Here is a 24821-nt window from a genome sequence, read left to right as displayed (position 1 = left end):
ACCTCATGGAATTCTTCAGTGATGGATATATCCTAGCTACCCATGCACGCCGCGTTACTATCATGCCGCAGGATTTTGATACTATTCGGAGGCTGCGTTTCCGCTACGATGGGCTGCTTCAGCCAGTGCCTATCCGGGATAGTAGAACCATGGATATTCTCACCATCCCCCCTCTCCATCCTCATGGATATTCTCAACATCCCCCCTCTCCATCCTCATGCACGACAGACAGAGCCGTCTTGGGCTAAAACAAACAGCAGAAGGACCCGATCATGGGTCGAGATAAACGACACAGATGGGCATGCTGAGATAGCCGCAAAGGGGCATGAGCAAGCCAGAGTGGACCTCGAGGCAGTCATGGAAGAAACAGAGACAATTATCGAGGAGCCAATTAGACACCAAAATGAGCAAGTCATGGAGGATCCGCAGCCAGTAAGGGATGTCGATGAGGGGCAAGAGCAGGCCAAGGTGGACCCTGAGGTATCTATGGAGGAACCAATATTGAAGGAAAATGATCCGAAGCCTATGCCTGTTAGGGAGGAGCCTGAGGCAGCTAGGGAGCCAACTCTAGAAAGGCAAGGGCAAGGCTCTGCATCACAAGGGCCATCCAACGTATCAGATGAGTCAATTATTTTAGAGCAAATGAACGAAGAGAATGAAGAGGAGTTGAGAGTTCTGTTCAGCTCAGCGCCTCTCCATGCACACATATTGCTGCCTGGAAGGTCAGAGGAGGATTGTATTTTCAACCTCGATCATCAAGACTTCCTGTGCATGCGCAGTTTCACCAACTCCAATGCAACGAATGAGGTCGTCAATGTTGCTTTGTGGTAAGTCTCATGCTCTTTAAAAGTCACGTTTGGTTCATTAAATGGGTCTCTACGGAGACATGGGTCAATACCAAGCGAGACAGTGGCTTATGGAAATGGATAGTGGTACTACTTGCTCGGTATTGACCCATGTCTTTGCGGAAGTCATCAAGTTTTTCTTTATAATGGCTCACTACCGTTAAGACATGGGTCAATACCAAGTGAGTCAGTGGCGGATGGAATTCGATAGCTGCCTTGCTTGCTCGATATTGACTCATGAGTTTGTGGAAGCCCGCTGAAATACCTCAAGTCTAATCTCTGCCATTTATTCATGTTAGCCACACTGTCTCGCTTCTGCCCCCTGAGGTTCAAGACAAAGTATACGTAATAGATCCGCTGATATCACCTTATCTGCCGAACAACTCAGTTTCCTTTTTGAGTCTGATGAACTAGTTTAGCAGAGTCAACTTTGATCTACCGCGCTTTCTGGTCACTACATACAATCAATCATGAGTTTTTTCCTGCCTTGTAAAAACCATGTTGCATTTAGAATCTTTCTCCTCATCTTTGATGGTGTCTTTGTAGTGATCATTGGAGTCTGATGTTATTTGACATGGAAGCTAAGATTGTTTACTAGGCAAACTCTGGGCAAAGCAGGGCGTTTCACGATCGTGTAAAAACGTAAGGCCCATTTGGGTACATTTGGAAAGCAGTGTCTCTTTGTAATGTGTTGTTGACTCAAGTGGTTATGTATGTAGTGCCGCGAAAAAACTTGTATGCTGTGTAGAGCATGTTTTGTTAGAACATGATCTAGGAAATATCGTCCGACACGAACGGGTAACCGTGCCCACGTAGACTAATGACTATAGCTGTGGCTGGCGAACCTATTTGAATGCCCTATTTCTCCTCAGTCAAATTATGGATGTACTGAACGTAAGTAATCGTGCTGTCTGCAACATTTGTATGAAGCAACAAATGTCTGTATCACGCTTCTACAGGAACTTCAATTACATAACTACACCCCCAACAATGTGCGACATTTTTCTGTAATGGCCATCCAGCATATTATAATCTCGGACAGACACACAAGAGAGAGCCGAGGAGTTCGAAGAGGCTCGCATTAATGAAATGATGCAACGCCACAATCAGACTCAAGAAGAAGTTCGAAATATACAAGAATCAACAAATCAATATTATGCGGACGCCGCAGAAGTAGAGGAATGGGCTACATGTCGATGGCAAGAGCAAGAACAGAGGGAAGCTTCACAGGTGCAAGAAGCATGGGAAGCCATGGAAGAGGCCCATGATTTTGAGCGACGCGAAAGGATGCCCGAGACTAGCGTCCCCAAAGGCAGAAGTAGCAGAAACTGGAGCAAAGGGCAGGGGAGGAACCGGAGCAGAGGGCAAGGGACGAGTGGCACAAACCGGGGGAGAGGACAGGGGACGAGTGGCACAAACCGGGGGAGAGGACAATAGTAGGGAAAGGGAGCAATTTACTTGTATAAATCTTGACAGAAACAACACAATTTGTAAAGTTTTGAAACAATGAAAATGTACATTTTTGAAACATTGTTTGATTGCCATAAAATGTCTCTGCATTAGTCATTTTGAAGAGTACATCATGGTTTGCATGGCATCAAAGCTCTTTGCGTGCACAAGGTATGTGACCTAGCTTCTGGTGGAAGCAATTAAGTGAAGTGTATTTGTTAGTGACTCCTTGCACAATGTTGTTTTCTCCTTGCGTCTTGGAATATGAAAAGAAGAAAAAGTTAGATTCTGTCTTAATGTATTAAAGACAATCAAAATTTATCGATTTAGTAAGCACCTTTCTATTGTTGAAACTGAATGCATACAATTTCGGCAAAAGTGGAAGTTCTTCACAGGTAAGATCTACCCTCAGCTGTGCAAGAGTTGTGCTTGACATTGTCTCCATCACAGTAAGTAGGCTGTCTCGAAAGTAGAGCTCCATTGATAAAGGTTTGTTCTCGAGGCTGTTCTCTGTATCTTGGTCGGGTGGAATAAGCTGCCCACTAAGAAGATGATATCTAATATAGTAAAACGATACTAAGAAATTTTGAGAGCTTATAATGAACTTGCAAATTATGGACTTCTTTTGCAAAATACAGATTTTGTTCTGTAATTGTTTCCTATCCCAATTATCATCTAAAAAGTCCAAACAGCTCTCAGACTTGCAAATGAACATTGTTGCGGTAGTTCTTATTTGCTCATCGAAGAAAAAATCTACAAACACTTCAAGAGGCATAAATAGTGCGAGCCGAACTATTTTTGTGGCAATCGAATATTTGATGGACTTTTGTATATCCTGAAACAACTTATTCCTAAATCTTTCACTAGTTTGCGAAGCTGGCAAGGACCAACTGGCAAGGACCAATCCTTGCTGTCAAAGGATGGAAGTGACAAAGGAGCTACACGACCCCAACCAATGGAAGTTCTCGGTTCCACATATGACATATCATAAAAAAAAATCCCATTATCTGTAAGTTCCTTGTGTTGTCTTCCTCGGTACATTTGCTCACCAATAAACGCATGGAAATCATCAAAAATCCTAACTATGCTCTCAACTGGTTGCCAATCTGTCCTATTCGATGGATAAATATCGATACATACCAAAGATGATATCCACCACTTAACCTTCGAATATAATCATGCACTAAGCGAGATGCTGAAAATAACTTACAGTTGGGTCGATGCCTTGGAAAACTTGGAGGAGATGTTTGCAACCTTAAGTCTGCACTGGAAAGCATGTTGTATGAGGACCCCTTTCACACACTTGCTTTGTGCACACACTTTAAACTCGTTAACTTGTCACTTGAAAGCCTCCACAAAATCATTGCGTTGCCTCCTCTTCCTCCTCCTAGTTTGCAGTAGAACCCAACTTCCGATAGTTATTCAAGATGGTATCCATGCTTGATCGTCTGTAGTATAACTGTTAAAAAAATGTTAACAGAGTCAATGGTAGTGCTAGGCCTTTGAGAAGTAGATATGGTGTGCAATAGAATACACAGAAAGTGAAGTCGCGCAGCGGAGCGTGGATCGACTCACACACACACAGATACACAGAGAGCTTACACAGTACGCAGAGAAGTCGTTTTGAAGGGTTATCTCCCAAAACCTTATTATCCACAAAAGTATAAGTGAGTATATACAAAGAGATAGTGATAAGTGAGTCAGGCGGGCGGGCGGCCATATCCGTATAAGAGGCCACTTGGGCTTTAATCCCAACAACCTCCCACTTAAAGTCCAATGTGGCACTTTAAGTAACTGTAAATCTATGAACATAAATGTACGAAGAATTACATGGCTGCCATCTATCCAATGCCCAATAACTCACGACAATGCACAAAGCCCTCTCTTGGAAGTCCCTTTGTGAGTAGATCAACAGGATTGTCCTTGGTGTGGATCTTCAGCAGTTGTATCTGCTTGTCTTCAAGTACTTCCCTAATGAAGTGATATTTCACATCAATATGCTTAGTCTTCGAATGGAGCACTGGATTCTTTGACAATTGTATAGCACTTTGACTATCACAATATAACTCTGGCATATCTACTTTGATTCCCAAGTCTGCTACCAATCTACCAAGCCAAATAGCTTCTTTGCATGCCTCATTTGCTGCAACATACTCAGCTTCTGTAGTAGACTGTGTAACACAATCTTGTAATAGAGATCGCCATGATATGGCACCTCCAGCCAATGTAAAGACATAGCCTGATGTAGATCTCCTCTTATCCAAGTCTCCTGCATAATCTGAGTCAGTGTATCCTCTGACACTCAAATCCTGACTACCATAGCATATGCGCATACTCTTTGTATGTTTAAAGTATCTCATGATACCTTTCACTGCCTCCCAATGTTTCTTGCCGGGATTTGACATATATCTACTAACCACTCCCACTGCAAATGCAATATCCGGATGTGTAGCAATCATTGCATACATCAAACTACCCACTGCAGACGCATATGGAATCTTATCCATTTCAGCCTTTTCTTCCTCAGACACAAGACAATCTTGTTTGCTAAGTTTCACATATGGTGGCAATGGAACACTCAATGCCTTTCTCTTCTCCATATTGAAACGTTGCAAAACCTTGTCAATATACTATGTTTGAGATAACCAAATCAACTTCTTTGATCTGTCTCTCTCAATGCGCATACCAAGTATATGACTTGCCTCACCCATGTCTTTCATGTCAAACGATTTTGCCATCTTTGACTTCAAAGCTGAAATTTCTTCCAAGTGCTTGCCAGCAATCAACATGTCATCCACATGCAAAATAAGGATCAGCCAACTACCATCCTTAGCCTTCTTTGTATATAGACAGTGATCGAAATCACTACGTTTGTAGCCTTGAGAAAGCATAAACTGGTGGAACTTATGGTACCATGCCCTCGGTGATTGTTTTAAGCCATAAAGACTCTTTAACAACTGGCATACCCAATCTTCCTTGCCTTTCTCAACAAACCCTTCTGGCTGCTGCATGTAAATTTCCACATCTAAATCACCATGCAAGAATGCTGTCTTGACATCCATTTGGTGCAACACCAAATCCAATATGGCAACCAATGCAAGAAAGCATCTCAATGTAGTCATCTTCACCAATGGAGAGAAGACTTCATCAAAGTCAATGCCTTGTTCTTGCTTACAGCCCTTGGCAACAAGCCTTGCTTTGTACTTTGGCTGACTATCATGAGCGGTGATCTTATACCTGTAAACCCATTTACAAGGTAGAGCCTTTTTGCCCTGTGGTAATTTAACTAGCTTCCATGTCTGGTTTTTATGCAGAGCTGTCATCTCTGACTGCATGGCCAACTGCCGTTTTTTCGAGTCAACCACTTGTAATGCTTCCTTGTAACAAGATGGTTCTTCGCAATCTGTGAGCATGACATAATTTAGAGATGGCACATAACGATCAAGTGGTTTGGAGACACGCTCAGAACGTTTCACCACAACTGATTCTGCCTCTCTAGCCACTATAGGCTGTTCCTGAGCCTGACCATGCTATCGTGATGTGCTAGCACTAGGTCCATCTTACCTGAAGACAACTCTTATGATCTCCTCTGTCTTCTCTGGCTTAGCGTGAAACTTGGCTTCATTGAAATGCACATCATTGCTACGAATAACTTTTCTGGACTTAGGATCCCAAAGCCGGTAACCCATCTCGCCCGATTCTCCGTAGCCAAGAAATATACACTTCTTGCTCTTTGGTTCTAACTTATTCCTGAAATCCTTAGGAATATGGCTATAAGCTTCAGAACCAAAGACTCTGAGATGCTTATACGAAGGTGCCTTGCCTGTCCATAGCATCTCGGCCACTGCACTCTTATCCAGAACCCTACTAGGAGACCTATTGATTAAATGGACTGCTGTAGCCACTACTTCCGCCCAAAATCCATGAGGCAACTCAGCATTTGACAACATGCTTCTGACATTCTCTTGTATGGTCTTATTCATACGTTTTGCAACCCCATTCTGTGAAGGATTATATGGTGCAGTAAGTTCCTGATTAATCCCTTTTGCTTCACAAAAGTCTTGAAAAGCTTTGGAAATGTAGTCTCCACCATTGTCAATTCTCAAGCACTTCACCTTCTGACCACTCTGATTCTCCACAAGCTGCAAGAATGTCTTAAAGACCTTGAGCACCTCATCCTTGTGCTTCAAGAAGTAAACCCATATTTTGCAAGAATAGTCATCTATGAATGTACAAAAGTACGCTGCTCCCCCTAGTGACAAACTAGGCATTGGTCCGCATAGATCACTGTGCACAAGAGCTAACCGTTCGTCCCTACGATTCCTCTTTGATCTGTGTGGTTCCTGTGTTTGCTTACCATAAACACAATGCTCACAAAACTCGAAATCTTGAAATGAAAAACCAGGCAAATAACCATAATGAGAAAGTATTTCCATTCATCTTTTTGACATATGTCCCAGCCTACGATTCCACAGTGACACACTTGGCTGCTCAATCACATTAATTACTTGGTTTTTAACCTCTGAAACATGTAAAGTGTACAGAGTTCCTGACTTGTTGCCATGTGCTACAGTCATTGAACCTTTGGAGATCTTCCAAGCGTTGTTCCCAAAAACTATCACATAACCCGCATCGTCCAACTTCCCTGTACTGATCAAGCTCTTTCGGATTGCTGGAACATGTCTGACATTCTTGAGCCATAAAGAAGATCCATTGTGAAACTTCAACTGCACATCTCCCACTCCAAGTATGTCACAAACCTGCTCATTGCCAAGTCTGACATAATCTTTAGTAGCCACATATGATGTAAACCACTCTTTCTGCGGAGAAACATGTAAAGATGCCCTGAGTTGATAATCCAATCACTCATAGCATGTCTATCCTCTGCAGTCAAGAAAACAGAATCAAGATTTCTTGTGAGGAAGATGTCACCAGCTGCTATACGAGAATCACTGTCTGAACCAGATCCTGTGACATTCACCTCTTCAATCTTCACTGAACTCTTCTTTTCATCTTGCTCAGAACTCTTTGTTTTTCCTTTTTCTTGTTTCCACTTCGTACAGTCTCGCTTCATGTGACCCTTCTTGCCACAATGGTAGCATTCTATGTCATCCTTTGACTTCGAATCACGAGACTTACTTCGGTTTTGTGCCTTCTTACCCTTCTTCTCTTTAGACTGTTGTCTCTCTCGAACGACCAAAGCACTATTGCCTTTGCCTTTGTCAATGTTCTTCCTGTTCACTTCCTCTGTGAGCAAGCTGCTTTCTACATTGGCACTTGTAAGACCTTCTGGCGCGACAGAATTACTTAACGCTGTACGAAAAGTATCCCAACTTTCTGGCAAAGTGATTAAGAGAAACATAGCCTTCACTGAAGCTGGAAAGACTATCTCCTGTGCTGTTAACTGGCTGAAAATTGTGTGAAATTCATTGAGATGATTTGACATGGCTGTCCCTTCCTTCATCTTCAAATCCACCAATTTCTTGAGCCACTAAATCTAAGAAGCAGCACTTTGTTTCTTGTACATACCACATAGCTTTTGCCATATGCCATACGCCGTAGTCTCTTCTGCTACGTTGAAGTAAACATTCTCTGCCAGTGTCAGCATGATTGTGGAACAAGCTAACTTGTCAAGATCTTCCCTCTCATCTTCAGCCATACCTTCTGGTCTCTCCCCTTTGAGCTTCAGTGGCTTCACTTGTTTTTTCTGCACCAAAACCTGCCAAATCTGCTTCTTCCAGAATGGAAAGTTTGTGCCATCCAGCTTCTTTATGTTGTAAAGAGTCTCACTCTGAGAAGATGCCATATCTGCCAAACTTTTTTCTTATGGGAAAAATCCGGCAAAGTTTCCCCTGTAAACTGGACTCTGTACACAGTAAACAAGCTATAAACAACAAGCTAAACACCTTTCCTCAGGAACTATCAGTATTTTGAAAAATTTTGACAGAGTCTCCCCTGTAAGCTGAGCTCTGGGAACCAAAAGATAGCTAAAAAAACAATCATAAATAGCTGACCAGTGACAAATCTGAAAATCTATGTAATATGCTATCCTGTAAGCATGCACTGTCTCCTGTCTGAGCGATGACAGAACCTGTATCTGTCTCAAGACTGAACCTTGAACAATGCCTCAACGGCCTGACGCATAAGATGCAATCCAGTTTCTACACAAAGTCATACATCCTATGGGATAAAAGTCGCCGAAGAGGATGCGTGTAGAGGGGAACTCCAACAACCTAATCCACCTCACACTGGGTAACCTAGCCCCCAGTGCTTGGCTTCAAAAAAACTCACACACGACCCTCAAAGATGGCTCAGCAAACTGCCCAGAACTAGCATACATCCTACAATAGACCAATCACTGTCCTATGACCGCTGCGGCGGTCTGTCTACTAGCGTGACTCACAACTAGCAGACCCACAATCATAGTACATCAATCTGCAATACATGCCAGTGGTGTCAAGCTGTCATATGGCCATACCTCCCCTGGAACCTGGCAAGCACAAGAAGTAGCAATGCAGACTGCAATATATATATTTGATGATATATATGTGTACGTGGTCTATAGATGATGCTTTGAAGACGAATGAGTGATGTATGTCGATGCCGACCACCTCCTGCTTGCCAATCTACACAAGATGGATTTCTTTGCGGTTGAAACCTATCTTCTGATGTAGTGCCCAGATTGAAATTCTGAGGGCATAAACGGCTTCGAAAGGGAGGTAAAACCCCAGGTCACTTGGTGGAAATACTTCCGGAACGCCGAGTGTCAATTTCCAAGCTCCGGATCCAGAATCTGCCCGAAAAGTGCGCGCGCGCGATTACGTAAAGCCGCACTGAACCAAGCTCTGATACCAATTGAAGTCGCGGAGCGGAGCGTGGATCGACTCACACACACACACACACACACACACACACACACACACACACACACACACACACACACACACACACACACACACACACACACACACACACACACAGATACACAGAGAGCTTACACAGTACGCAGAGAAGTCGTTTTGAAGGGTTATCTCCCAAAACCTTATTATCCACAAAAGTATAAGTGAGTATATACAAAGAGATAGTGATGAGTGAGTTAGGCGGGCGGCCGGCCATATCCGTATAAGAGGCCACTTGGGCTTTAATCCCAACAGAAAGGTTAGCGCAAATATGAAAAAGGGAAGAAGTTTTGAGAGGGAAGTAGAGCTACTGAAAGTCATATTTGGGCAGGAACAAAGATACTAGATAGAGTCTTCAATGAAAGTTCTGAAATTCCTCGGTATAGAGTTAGTACAACTTACGGCATTTATGCCTTGAAAGCGTGAAATTGTACAATTTGATGAACAAAAATAATATTTCCTCCCTTTTTTTAAAAGAGCTTGACTCCAAAATGTCGATTTTCAACGTAACGTTAGCCTCTTCCTCATTGGTCGAGCGCCACTCTCTCTCTAGAACTGAAAGGCCCAAAAGTGAGTCCAACTTTCTCCTAATGAGAGCTCACAAAACGCTTCAAAAAAGGGGTGAAGACTTGGGGGGACATTCATCACCAGGGCAGACTGCTCTCTACTATTGAAATTTGTAATAAATTTCATTTGTCTTCTGGTTGTCTTGCAGAATTAACTGGCAAGCTTCCTCATCTTCAGGAGCTCAAAGTTTGTAGTAGCCCTTTTGTCTGCAAGGGTAACACACTCCAATATGCTGCATGATTAATCTTTAAACAACTAGGATTTCAAAATTTGACTCAGATTTAAAAGCTAAGCTCAACCAGAAATGGAAAGTCTCATGAAGTAGCAAGCAATGGATCTTTAGATTCAAATCTATTCCTCCCAAGTTTTCGTTCCTCACTTGGCTGGTTCTCCACCAAGGCCTCTGGACAGGCAGCAGGGCTTTGAAAGTAGGCTTTGGCAATAGATCTTGTCCCAGATGTGGACAACAGGAAGATATCCCCTCATTTGTTTATGTTTTGTCCTAAACTAAAGCGTCTTCTTCATCAGCTCACTAAAGCTTGTGCATCACTTCACCCCCAACCTTTCTCATACTTGGAGCTTTTGCTGGGAGAATGTCATCAGCTGGATATGACTTCCCTTTTTCTCATTAGGATTTCTTAGTAGAATGAAATATAATATGATTGGGTGTGATGTGTGTGGGCAGCGGCCAGTCAATGTATATCATTACAATCCACTAAGCACCAGAAAATCCACCCCCTCGTATCTCTTTCAGGCCACTCCACCCCCTCGTATCTCCCGTAGGCCACTCCAGAGGTTCACGTCTCATTGGAGGTTATAAAGGTCCCACAATGGAGTGCATCGGGGAGCAATATTGGATCTTGAGAGGAGCAATAGTCTAGATATGGTGAACCACCCTCTTTCCTTTCCTTCCCATCTCATTCTAATCACCGGCTCTTTTCCTTCTCTAGCTAGCGCTTCGGTTTCCTCTTCCCTACCTTTGAACTATTGAAGAAGAAGACTACGTTTCAATGGGAAGGTAAACATCAAGAAGCCTTTGAGAATAAATATCCTTTAAGATCCATCATGGGGACTGAGTCTTCTAGCTAAGGAGAGGGAAAGATCTTATAGGAAGATGTCAGACAGGTAATGGGTCTCCAATTAGACAGAAGAATCATATCAAAATTTTATGTTTTTTTCAAAATTGATTTTGACAAGGCCTATGATAGGATTCAATGAGAGTTAATATTGCAAAGCTTATTTGACATGGGATTGGGCAAAAAGTTCATCAAATTTGTTGACATTTTATTTGGTAATGCCTAAATCAAAATTTCAGTTAATGGCAATCTGGCTGACATTATTCTTCTTCATAGATCCATCAGACTGGGATGTCCTCTATCTCCTCTCCTTTATGCAATTGCATCGGATGCTTTGGGCTGGCTCATCAAATACTTCATGAGACAAGGAAAACTAGAAGCAATAAACATCCCAGGTACAGAAGACGAGCTCCACCTTCAACAATTTGCTAGGTAAAAAATAACCAGCAGTAGTTAATAGAAAATTTTAGGTAGTCTTAAAAATTTTTCAGCATCATTACCCAAGCAGGCGGTAAATCTATTGAGGAAGGACAAACCTTCAAATTACTCGGGTTTCCAATGTGTCTTTTAAGCAGAGATGGGACTAGGTTTTAGATAAGTTAAAAAAAAGGTATTTTTCAGCCTAACATTACAGCAGGAGTGTTTGTATTGAACCATTTCTTGCTTTCTTCCCTAATCTATTTCTTGTCATGTTGGTATCCTTCTCAAGGTCAACTCAATAAAGTTTACACACTCTCAAGGAGGTTTCTTTGGGGTGGATCAACAAAAGTTAACATGATTCCAAAGTTGCATGGCAAGTGTGTTGCAGACCCAAAGATGAGGGTGGGTTGGCCAACAAGTGGATTATGAGGCTGCTACTTCCACTGATTTTTGGGCCATCCTCCTTAAAAGGAAGATCCATTCTTTCCATGTGCAAGGCTATAGGGCCTGGACAGGGATGTCACTTCAAGAATTTCTCACCTCTAATGTTGTTTTTTTCCTAGAAGTTCTGTCTTGTCCTACATATTTGGGAAGGCTTGGAACATTCACAAGAAAAAGTGGAATCCACGTGCTCTCTGGAAAATTTTTGTTCAATTTTGATTACAGGACTCTATTTGGTTTGGTAGAACTGGAGCTAACCAAATCTGGCTACTATCCAAAAGAGCACACAAGTGCTTCAGAGCAAGTATTAGATGTTGGAAGGATGTCATTAAAGATGGTAAGTACTTCCTCACTCTGAGGAGCTTCATACTAGATTCCAAATCTAAAGGGATGTGCTGATCTTGTTCAATTAAGATGTATTACCTTTCAAGAAAATTTACAAAGATGTTTCAAGGGGCACTCTGACTCTTAGCCCAAATTTGTAAACACATCTATCATTTTACCGACTTCAGACATTGTATGGACAGGAGCTTTGTAAGCAAACTCACCTCAGATGGTCTTTATCGTGGTCAGAAAATTAGTGGAGTTGTAGGTTCAAATGTATATGGGTCTACCCTCTCAACATCAAACCCAACTGTCTGATGTGGCCAATTCTTCATCAAGGGATTTGGTATGGTGCTAAAGTTAAGAAATTGGTAATCTTGGATGGTGTTTGTTCAAGCTGTAAGAGCTTTGAAGAAACCCTTTTTCATCTCTTTATCCATTGCCCTTGCAACCATCAATTGTAGAAATTCAAAGGGTGTTTTGTGTCGATTTATCCAAGCTTAACTGGAGAAATATTATGCTGGGGGAGTGCAACTATAGTGATATCCCTCTCTGGACTTGCATCAGAGGTGCATTTCTCTATCACATCTGGAGAGAAAGGAAGAATGATCTCTTTAGTCAACCTTTTTCTTGCTCTAGTATACCTTTGTCCATTAATGTTAAGGGATCCATGAAGGAAATTCTAGTCGAGTCTAAGACGCCCCAGGTTTGGATGTCAAAAGTCTCCAAAAAGTACTCATATGACACAGATGGCGAGATGTTATACTGTCCTTTTATGACTCCTCTAGAACTCTTATCATTTTTAATTACCTTACTGATGTACTATAATTTTTCTGCTCTTTTGGATACCCCTTTCCTTCCCAAGGGGCTCTCCGTTTTTATATATATTATGTCTCATTAAAAAAAAAAGCCTTTGAGAAGCTAAAATCTCAGATTATGGAAGATGTACCTTACAACATCCGGATTTTGACAAACCATTTTTCTTGAGGACACATGCCTCTAATGCAAGTTTGGGAGTAGTTATGATGCAACAAGATATACAAGGAAGTTGGGCAACCAATTTCTTTTATCAATCAAAGTTTGACTAAATGTGAAAGGAACTATTCCACTACAGAAAAATAATTGCTTGTTGTTGTATGGTACTTACAAAAATTACATGCTTATGTTCATGGATCCCAATTAATAGTCAAGACAGATCATCAAACCCTCACTGCAATGATAAAAAAACATCCTCATGGACGGCTTTGATGATGGATTTTGGTGTTATACGACTATCGATTTTTGCTTAAATATGTGATTGGAAAAAAAAATACAGTAGGAGACTCCTTATCAAAGATGGAAATACAAGCAACCTAGACACTCCCATTAAATATGGACCACGCTCAACCAGCAGTAGCACAAGGCTTTAATTCAGATATCCAAGATATTATATACCAATTTCACCAAGCAAAAAAAAGATCAAGTCACGCAATGCTACATGATTAAAGATGGAATTTTCTATTTTGCAGCCAATAAGGAGGTCCTACATCCCAACAACACGTTAAAAATACAAAGAAAAATTGTTAATCATTTTCATTTCCACCTTTTGTATGGACACCTAGGTTTTCACATGTGTATATCACGAATGCGGCAAAGTTTTTATTAGCCGAGCATGCAGAAAACAGTACATGATGTTCTTACTCCTTGTGAACTATGTGTGGCAACAAAGGAACCAACTCAAAAACCTCAAGGCCTACTCAAGCCTATCAAGGTAGAAAATTCATTTGAAATGATCTCTTGGGACATAGTCGAACCTTTTTCCACTTTGGTTTGGTGCAACAAATACATTATCATGGAAATATTCTAAAAGCATTTGTGGACCCTCTGTTCATTAATTGTACTACATGCCTATAGATGCACGATACAAAGTTCTACTAGAATTAGCCCTTTTCATGCATTATATGGACGTGATCCAATATTTCCTCCACAACTATCTTTCTTGCATATCGATAAGAAATAGCATGACGGTAATCGATGGTACTACATGCCTATAGATACACGATACAAAGTTATACTAGAATTAGCCCTTTTCATGCATTATATGGACGTGATCCAATATTTCCTCCACAACTATCTTTCTTGCATATCGATAAGAAATAGCATGACACTAATCGATGGTATGCACACTTACAATCCAAACAGCCGATGTTACGACAAGCAATTTGGAATAATATTGCAAAAGCACAAGACTGCTACAAGCAATTCTACGACGAAGGATGCATTTCCATAGAGTATACAAAGGGACAAAAAGTATATGTGTACTTCTCGCACCGATGATAAAAAAATTCAAAAACACTAATCCATAAATGGGTTGGTTCGTATATAGGCTAAAGGAAAATAAGAAGCTATATGTATCAAGTGAAACATGATCTAAAGCAGTCTCAAATTGTAGCCCATGTCTCTTGCTTGCGTCCAATTGAATAATAATGGGATCATATTAAAAATCCCATTAAAACATTTCATTCAATTGATGAGCGTGGGAACAAGCTCTAGGTTCCCAACAAGTTAGGAGACGTTCATAGCGCATCCATTTACAAAGTAAGAAGTGAAGCGTGTTCATGTTATAACAAAACACACGACAAAAATCAACAACAATGGAGACATGAAAAAATGAGGAGGTCATCTGCTATCCGTCAAGCATGCAGTTTGGTGCCAATTATACACCGATTTCACTTCGAGCACGGGAGGAATTTTGTAGCACAGAGGGAGTCTGACAGGACTTTGTTGAGAACAAAGCATTGAAGAAGAGAGCTTAGTACCGTGAAGAGATGGCTACCCGACTGTGTCAAAGACCACCAATGCCATGCTTTTAGAGGTGCAATCGTCCTCCCTTGGAGTCCATTGCAGGGGGAGGTGACATATAAATTGTAATGGAAATGGCCTATGAACTTTGAGAGTAGCGGAAATAGGAAATTAGATAAAACACTTTTGTGAGATTACTTTTGTGAGCATAGCGGGTGAACTTAATTGATGGTAGCAACATAAACATGGTACTTAGTTAACTTGGCATGAACAATACTTTTGCAAAGAGAGAGAGTTTACTGAACATGACAACAATTGTGGATTGGATTCATACGAAGCCCGATCTCCCCTTTAATAGGCATTTATATTATAGTTTCTCCCATCCAGAGAGACTTGTTACAATACAATTTTTTTGTTCCTTGTGACCTTGGTGATGCAATGAAGATGGAAAGATTCATGCATCACAAGCATAACATAAACTTTGTAGAAAGCATTAACTATCCCAAGCCTCAGTCCCAAGGCCTCACACACCTTCGAAGGTGGAGAGAGCTAGCAGGGAATGAGGATAGAGAAGAGGAAGAAGAAACATTATATAGGAGAAATAAATAGTTCCTCACTTATCATCACTCTTCTTGCCAACATACACTAATAGCATAGTAATGAAGATGGAGAAGATGGCAAGCTTAAGCATTGAAGCATGGCTCTTGGTTGGATTTGCATTCCATAGCCAAGAGTGTTGGTGTAGGCTCTCACTTCTCACAATCTTGGAGAAGGAGGTGGAGTTCCTCAACTTTCACCAAGTGAAAATGAATTCACAAAATGAGTGTGTGTGTGGTGTATATCCCCCTAGAACCCCCCTTGCTTTCTTGGGGCGCGTTGTAACTTTTACACATGCTGCAAGACCATTGGACCCCTCTCTTTCTAGCCAATCACATGCTGCATGAATTCAAGTACATGGGTAGTCTTTTGACAAGTGTCCTCCTTACCCCTTAGAGAGAGAGAGAGAGAGAGAGAGAGAGAGAGAGAGAGAGAGAGAGAGAGAGCTTGAAAATATCTCGATATTTGTTGGATGGAACTAGAGGCTCATTGGACCCCTCTTTAGCCCAACCAATAGCATTCAAGCACACCATGTGGTTAAGCATAGGGAGAGTCTGACATGTGTCCCATGTGCCCTTTGAAAAAGGGGTGCCCTTTGGGTGAGCAGAAAGTTAAGTCAAAAATTCCCCTAACTTTGTGACTTTCATGCATAGGAAGCTTCTCAAGAACCTTCCTCATTAGGTTTGTAGGGTCTCTTTTTGACTCACGCACCTTAGTCCCCCATGTATAAGAAGCTTCTCAAGCACCTTCATCATAAAGTTTGTAGGGTCTCTTTTTGACTCAAGCACCTTACCCCCATGTATGGGAAGCTTCTCAAGCACCTTCCTCATTAAGTTTGTAGGGTCTCTTTTTGACTCAAGCACCTTACCCGCCATTAAGTATGACAAGCACCTCAAGTACCTTAGTCATCACGCATGACAAGCACCTCAAGCACCTTAGTCATCAAGCACGCACCTTAGTCATCAAGCACGACAAGCACCTCAAGCTTAGGTCAGGTTCCCACCTCAAGCTCAACCCTAGATTGCCTAAGGTCAAAGGACTTTTAACACTAACCATTGGAGGTCTTTAATGAAGCTAACCCTAAGGTCTTCTAAGCTCCATTAGATGCACGTTGCTCTTTGATAGACTACCTCCTTTTGGACCCCTATTGAGATGTAGCCATCTCTCCTCTTGGTCCCCTGTTGAGGTAAGTCTAGAAGAAGTTATTGCACATTGCTCTTTGATAGACCATCTCCTTTTGGACCCCTATTGAGATGCAACCATCTCTCCTTTTGGTCTCGTGTTGAGATAGGTCTAGAAGCACATGTCTCTATTCTAACTCTTGTTCCCGTTTATTCTCCCACATTAAATGATCAGTTTAATATGAGAAAATCATTTGGTATAGCTAGATATTATATTTTATGACATTACCTCTCTCTTGAAATCATAGTCGTCCTTGACTATGAGGTAAAAGAGATAAAGCCATAGTCATTAGTCAATTGGTCTTAGCGGGTAGATGATCTCTTTTTACCGTACGACATCGTTTCAAGATGGATGACTAATCCATTTGGTGCTTTAGAGACATAGCTACCGCAAGCATGTCTGCTCTTTAGTCCATATCATACTTCCAAAGTAGAGTGACAAGTTCTACTTGGTGTTTGGGAGACGTCGTCACCACAAACATGATTCTAAGCATGCATACCATTTACATTTGTGCACAATAAAAAGAGAACTAGTCTTATAAGACAAAAACATTTTTCATTTAAAATGCATTTTCATATGCTTACTGTAGTGCAGCATTGTAAGCATTGACAAGGTTAATATTATCCTTAAGCTACGTTCTGTGCATCCATTTAGCATCTTTAAAAGGATAATTCTTAAACTTAATAAGATATCGTAAGATAATCTTACCATTTCTTAATACCTTGTCTTCATTCATGTCATAGGATGGACTAAAATTGAAGTACTTCTTCGTGATCTTCGATGTTTGGAGGGTCTGCAACTATTGCTTCTTTTGGTGGTGCTCCTTTGTAATGCTTACGTATGCTCTCATGGAAAACATTGTATATCATGAGCCAATGGTCGGGCAACTTTAATTGATGAGCCATCTCATTGATTGGCTTAAGAATTTAAAAGGACCATAGTATCTTTTTGCTAGTTTAGCATAATAATCTTGGTGGCCCGAAGGATTCTTTCCCGTAGTAGGTCTTAGATGAGCCTTGAGAAACTATAGCAAGACACAATCATTTTTCGTAAAGGCAAGGCTCTTCTATGCTTATTAGCAGTAGCCCTTTTTGCCTTTGCTTTGAGATGAATATAACCTCTTTAATCTTTGGAAAAGATTCTTGTGAGTCTTGGCTATATTCATTAGCAGTGAAGATCTTCCCATGTACTTTAAGTAGTAAGGGACTTTTGGATCTTCCCTCTTTAACCTTGAAAGGTGCTTTCCCTATAGAAGTATGTACAATGTCATTGTACGCATACTCCATAAGAGGTAGGTACTTCTCTCATTGAGAACGTTGATCCACTTCCATGACATAAGCTTTTAGTAGATCAAGAATCGTTAGATTAGTTATTTCACTTTGGTCATCCGCTTGTGGATGATAGATCGAAAGAGAAATTTAATCTACTTCCTAGATTCTCAAAGACACCCTTCTAGAAATCACTGGTCATTCTAGGATCTTTGTTCGACACTATGGGTGTTGGAAATCCACAATGCTTGAAAATTTGAGATCTAGAGAGGGTTGCCATTTGATGTGCCTTAATAGTCTTTTTGACAGGCATAGAGTGTGTTTTCTTGTGAAGCCTGTCGACTGAAACAACCCAAGTTGCTTCCGTCGATCAAATCTCAACTTTTGGTATACCACGCATTTTCAAACATACTCTTGTATGTTTACTTTTCATGGTAGATCAACAAAATACATTTCCACTCCTTGAAGAGTAGATTATGGATTCCCTTTTTGCCCCGCATAAGGAGAAGTATGAGATTCATACATGACTTTCTTATTGTATGGGTGAGTAACACATAGCCTATTGTCGTTTGGAAGATAACCATCCTTCAAGGTGAATGGTTTTTTTTTCTCCCTAATGCAAAGGCTGTAATTACATACTTAAAGTTTTGGTCAGTAGCATACTCATCTATCATAAAAGATAGATCATTGTGAGTTACTATAGACACCTTGGTCGTTGTGAATGTGCATCGACCACTTGATTGTGCTTGCCAATAATGTGAGCAATATGAAATTTAAATTGCAAAAGAAAAATTTCCCACCTCATTTGTTTGTCGGAGAGCTTGGTTTGCGTCATGAAGTTCTTGAGGCTTTGTGATCCATTTGTAGGATGAATGGAGTCCCCAAGAGATAGTGTTTCCACGTGTTTAGGGCATATAGAATAGCTAGTAGCTCTTTTTGGTATTTGCCCAATACTCACTTATCAAAGTCGAGTCTTTGACTCTCATATGCTATGGCATGCCCTTCTTGAAGCAAAATAGCTCGAAGGCAATCACCACAAGCATCACATTGGACCTCAAATTTCGTTGAGAGATCTAATAGTGTGAGCACACGTTGAGAGATAAGCTTCTCCTTAAGCTTCTCAAAAGCTTCTTGCACTTTTGTAGTCCATTAATACTTAACGTTCTTTTTTTGTTAAGTCATGTAATAGACCTGCTATTAGCGAGATTTTTTTTTAATGAAGCATCTATAGTATGCACACATACCTATAAAGCTTCGTACCTCTTGTAGATTCCTTGGATTAGGCCATTCTCTTATTATCTCTAACTTTGTTGGATCCATATGGATTCCATTCTTAGAGATAATGTGACCTAACTATTGAATCTCTTGTAGGAAAAATTCACTTTTCTTTTGATTAATTAAAAGCTTATTCTCTCTCACAACTTGAAAGATTACCTGGGGGTGTCGCTTGTACTCCTCAAGAGAATTTGAATGGCCTGAAGATTTTTGTCCATCATGAGTTTGAATGCGTATGGAGCATTTGTCAGGCCAAAACATGTAAATTATCAAATAGATCTTCTTCCCACGGGATGGGAAATCTATTTTTGATAGTGATCTTATTTAGTGCTCTATAGTCGACACACATGTAATATGTGTCGTCTTTATTTTGCACTAAAAGAAATGGTGAACAAAATGGAGAGGAGCTAGACCTCACCATCCCTTTTTCCACCAATTCATGCACTTGCCTCATGGTCTCCTCTTGTTGAGCTTGTGAAACTTGATAAGGAGGCTTGTTAGGCACTGAGCTTCCTGGTAGGAGCTCAATTGCATGGTCATCATCCCTCATTTTAGAGGTAGCTCACTAGGGATGTCATCAATGAAAACATCTTGGGATCCATTTAGGAAATTAGACAACTCTAAATCCTCTTGATTCCCTTTATTGCAAGGATATAATGTTCCCCGACTCATTAGCATCTATGTACATGATCTTTTCCCTGTAGGTGAAGTAGATTCTCCTTTCAAGGAACTTCATGTTGGAAGCCATGCGGTTAAACCATGGTGCCCCAACGATAACATTCTCATGTTTGAGAGGGAAGATGAAGAAATCATTTTTGTCCACATAGCTTTGGCCACATGTCTTTGTCCATGGAGAAATCATTTTTGTCCACGTAGCTTTGGCCACATGTCTTTGGCCACATGTCTTTGTCCACAAAGCTTTGGCCACATGTTGGAAGCCATGCAGTTAAACCACAACGATAACATTCACATGTTTGAGAGGGAAGATGAAGAAATCCTTTTTGTCCACATAGATTTGGACATGAAGCCATAATTTTCCAATTAAGGAAGTAACTGAGACGTCCTGTCCCTTGATAGGTCCATTGGCTTTCAATGCATCTCGCGTCTCGTGGGCTTGTATGCCTAGCGTAGTGGTCAAATCCGTGGATATGAAGTTGTGAGTTGAACCAGGGTCAAACAAAATAAAATCATCATGCTCTTGCATCTTTTGCCAAACATAGGAAAGGATAAATCCTTGGCAATGAGCATCCTCTTTTGGAGCTTCAAACATAGAGGCTCTAGGAGTCTCATTGCGGGCAATTCTCTTGGGGCAAGGACGATAACCATGGCCTTGCTCCCCACACTTAAAAAAAATTGTGGTCCTTAAGAAAAGCTTCTAGCTCTTTAGGAGAGAGTTTATATTTACCTTTGTAAACTCCCTTCTCCTTGGACTGATTGTTGTTGTTGTTGAAATAGCCTTTGTAAAACTTTTGGGCATTGGTTTTCCCCTTGGCATCACTTTTGTCTTTATTTTCCATGGGCATGACATTCCGTCTAGCCCCTTGCTGGAAATTGATGCCTGAAGCAACCATGGGGTTGGTGGATTACTTTGGTGATAGAACCAACCGTTGAGAGTTGACATACTTGGCCATCTCTTTGGGTAATCCCACATAGAATTTTTGCTTTTTCTCGGTAAAGTCTAGATTTTTAAAGATAGTAGCCTTGAGATGTGAATCCCAAAACTTGTCCACATATTTGTGGATAGACTCATGAGAGAGAAGCCTCAAACTCCGTCATTCGGTGAGCACTTTGTCCTTTTCATCGCTTGCAAGGAATTGCTTCATGATGGAAACTTGTAGAGTTTTCCATGTCTTTGGGGCTTTGCCATTGCCATGAAGGCTAGCCCACCATTGATGAGCCAATTTTTTGAAGTGCATAGCTACATGGCGTATCTTGGAGGACTCCATGAAGCCCTCGTCTCCAAAGGCCGCATCAAATTGTTGTATGAAGGCCAATACTTTGTCGATAGAACCAAAGGTGCCATCATAGGTGAGAAAACAGATACTCTTTCCTCCCTCTTTGAACTTCTTTAGTGTTTGTGACCTTCGCCATGCAAGGTAAGATTTGCAATGTCCTCCCCTCTTGTATTCTCTAGGAGAATAGCTATAGCTTTTGTTGAAAGAGGAGGAAGGTGAAGAATTAGAAGAAGAGGGTGACCTCTTTCTTCCCTTTTTCTTCCTTTGTTTCCTCTCTTCCCTTTTGGATTTACGAAGAGAAGGACTATGGGTTGACCGTTTCCTCTTGGGAGGAGTTAGCGATTTTCTAGATCACAGTCTTCATGGAGCCACATCTTTTGAATAACTTAGAGAGTCATTACTTTCTTGTTCTTTGGATTCCCCCTCTCGATGGGAGAGAGTTTTGTTTTGGGGGTCTGATCAAGAGGCCTCCTAAGCTCTCTCTCCTCTTGGAGAGGAAAGGAAATCCCATAAGCACGAAGTTGCTGAGTAACTTTGGCTTGCAAAGCAGGGTTGCCCATAGCTTGTTGCAACCTAGTAACAAGATAATTAACAAACATAGGGCATTATCATTAGCACCTTCATGTGCAAAATCAAAGTTATCAATGTTCATTTTGCACCTTCATGTGCAAAATCAAAGTTATCAATGTTCATTCTACTCTCTTGATTATTGTCAGCCATGTTAATTAAACTTATGTGTTTACTTAGTGTATGCTTTGGAAATTCAAAACCTTAGTTGCTACTCCTCTTAGCATTTGTAAATAGGCACTTAAGTATCTACACCCACGGCTCAAATTGGTTAATTATAGAGAGTAGTGGAGTGAGTTTAACATAGCGAAGTTACTGAGGGATAGTTCCTTTCGGACTTCTTATTGCTCAATAATGTTAAAGCCGTAGGCATCTAAAAAGACTCCATTATTAAGACCAAAGCTTCGGAGGTGTGCTCCATATCCCACATAGTGGGCTCAACAAAACCGATAATAGATCCCAGTCCCACTTACCCTAATAATGAACAAAATCAACCATTAATAGGCTTATTAAGGACCTCTGTTTTTAAGCAAGAAAAGAGAAACCAAATGCTCTGATACCAATGTAATGGAAATGGCCTATGAACTTTGACAGTAGCGGAATTAGGAAATTAGACAAAGCACTTTTGTGAGCATAGCGGGTGAACTTAATTGATGGTAGCAACATAAACATGGTACTTAATTAACTTGGCATGAACAATACTTTTGCAAGAGAGAGAGTTTAGAGAACATGAAAACAATTGTGGACCGGATTCATACGGAGCTGGTGGTCCCCCCTCCAATAGGAATTTGTATTATAGTTTCTCACATCAAGAGAGACTTGGTACAATACAATGTTTGTGTTCCTTGTGACCTTGGTGATGCAATGAAGATGGAAAGATTCATGCATCACAAGGATAACATAAACTTTGTAGAAAGCATTAACTATCCCAAGCCTCAATCCCAAGGCCTCAAACACCTTCGAAGGTGGAGAGAGCTAGCGGGGAATGAGGATAGCGAAGAGGAAGAAGAAACATTCCATAGGAGAAAGAAATAGTTCCTCATTTATCATCACTCTTCTTGCTAGCATACATAATAGCATCGTAATGAAGATGGAGAAGACGACAAGTTTAAGCATTGAAGCATGGCTCTTGGTTGGATTTGCATTCCATAGCCAAGAGTGTTGGTGTAGGCTCTCACTTCTCACAAGCTTGGAGAAGGAGGTGGAGTTCCTCAACTTTCACCAAGTGAGAATAAATACACAAAATGAGTGTGGATGTATATCCTTCTTGCACCCCCCTTGCTTGCTTGGGGCGCGTTATAACTTTTCCACATGCTGCAAGCTCATTGGACCCCTCTCCCCCTAGCCAATCACATGCTGCATGCATTCAAGTACATGGGTAGCCTTTTGACAACAATTTGATATGCCATATATTTCAAGGGAGTTGGAGGAAGTTCACTTGTATGATCGTACTTCAATGGATGAGAAAGAGCCAAATCACTATGGATACCATGGGTATGCTCATTGCAAATGGTGTATCTTTGAGGAGTGGAACCAATGGATTTACATGTAGGAAACATAATGGGGATAATTTGATTGACTATATGCTACTCTCCGAAGCTATCATGTATCACATAAAGAGTTTTATGTTTGGCCAATGGACCCCAAAATTTGACCATCGAACCTTATATATTGACCTTTCATATGGAGAAGCAACTAAGCATGATAATCTCAACCAAAGGGAAGAGAATTATCACTATGTATGGATTTCAAACGGGCACCAATGTACATTGAAATGGTTGAGCAAAAGTTATGGATGACAAAGGTTCAAATATGACGCACCGTTGAAAATTAAAATGGGAAGCTTTCAAGAAAGTTATTTGTTCTTGTACCGAAGAATGCTTTGCTATAAAGCATCTCCATGATATCAACAAAGATAAATCACGCAAAAGGTGATTTGATAAAGAATGTCAAGATGCTCAAAAGTAATTTATAAAGCTTGATGCAACTATGGGACAAAGACAACTATCAAAGTCATTTGCATACAAACAAGGCATTGATTCAAAAAAAGACAAGAAGATGGCAACTTTTTCAAGTCCAAGAAAAATCACATGCATGTGGAAGATTGGAGAAACTTGAGGGGCAAGCATGTTGAGAATGTTGGTAACTTGAGTCTTGTGGATATGTACACACATTGTAGGCAATTGTATGAGCAAGAAAATGCTGAAAAAATACCATTTTATGGTTCACTCCCATGTATCCCCTCTTTTTTTACTACTGAGGATGTATGCCATGGGCTTGAAAAGTTGGCCACTTGCAAAGCGAGAGATCTTCAAGGTATCAAGCTGGAGATGATCAAATGGATGGGAGATTTTACCCATGAATGGATGTGTGATATGTTCAACCTTGCACTTCAACATGGTATGCCTTATGATTGGAGTACTAATTCGGTTAAGCCTTTGCATAAAGGAGGGGATGTAAAGAATATAAACAACTACCAGACTATAATGATTGGGTCTCTTATGGCAAAGTTGTTTGGGTGTATAATCAAAATAAAATTGTGTGATTCGGATAAAGAGAATGACAAGCGTGAAAAAGGACAAGCGGGTTTTTGTCGATGCCATAGCACCATTGATCATCTTGTCACTCTTTGTGTTCTCATGGAGGAAAGTCAGTTGAAAGGAAAGAAATTGTATTTTTTTTTGTGGACTTTAAGAAAGCCTTTGATATGATTCCACGTAACAATTTGTGAGAAGGATGGAAGAACTCCAAGTGCCAAGTGAGTTTATGCTTGCGGTTTCTCGAATCTATGAGAGGTGATTTGTCAATTGCGCATGGGAAGAGAAATTTTGGAAATTTTTGTAAGCACAATTGGGGTTAAACAAGGATGTCTATTGTCACCAACTCTCTTTGGTCTATGCATTGATCTATTGGAACAAATGGTACTTGACTTTATGCAAGAAGAAGGCATTGAAGAGGTCACTATTTGCAATGCGGTAATCATGCTTTTGTTTTATGCGGATCATGTAGTGCTTCTAGCATACACTTTAGAAGATGCAAAAAAGCTTATGGTTGTCCTTGAGAACTTTTTCTTGCATATTGGGCTGATTGTGAATGAATCCAAAACAAAGGTTATGCTTGTGAAAACCAACCATAAGGAGAAGCCATGCATTGTGTACAACAATGAGACACTTGA

General features: G+C 40.8%; 1 pseudogene; it reads left to right on the top strand.

The window, feature by feature from the left end:
- Positions 1–357: 357 nt before the first annotated feature.
- Positions 358–24821, top strand: part of LOC147453389 (large ribosomal subunit protein eL43z-like) — a 26801-nt pseudogene continuing 2337 nt past the window's right edge.

This window comes from Adiantum capillus-veneris, chromosome 7, assembly GCF_014529385.1.
Source record: "Adiantum capillus-veneris isolate H3 chromosome 7, ASM1452938v2, whole genome shotgun sequence".
Taxonomy (NCBI): domain Eukaryota; kingdom Viridiplantae; phylum Streptophyta; class Polypodiopsida; order Polypodiales; family Pteridaceae; genus Adiantum; species Adiantum capillus-veneris.
Note: the sequence above shows the minus strand (reverse complement) of the source record. Positions and strands in the feature narration are given on the sequence as shown.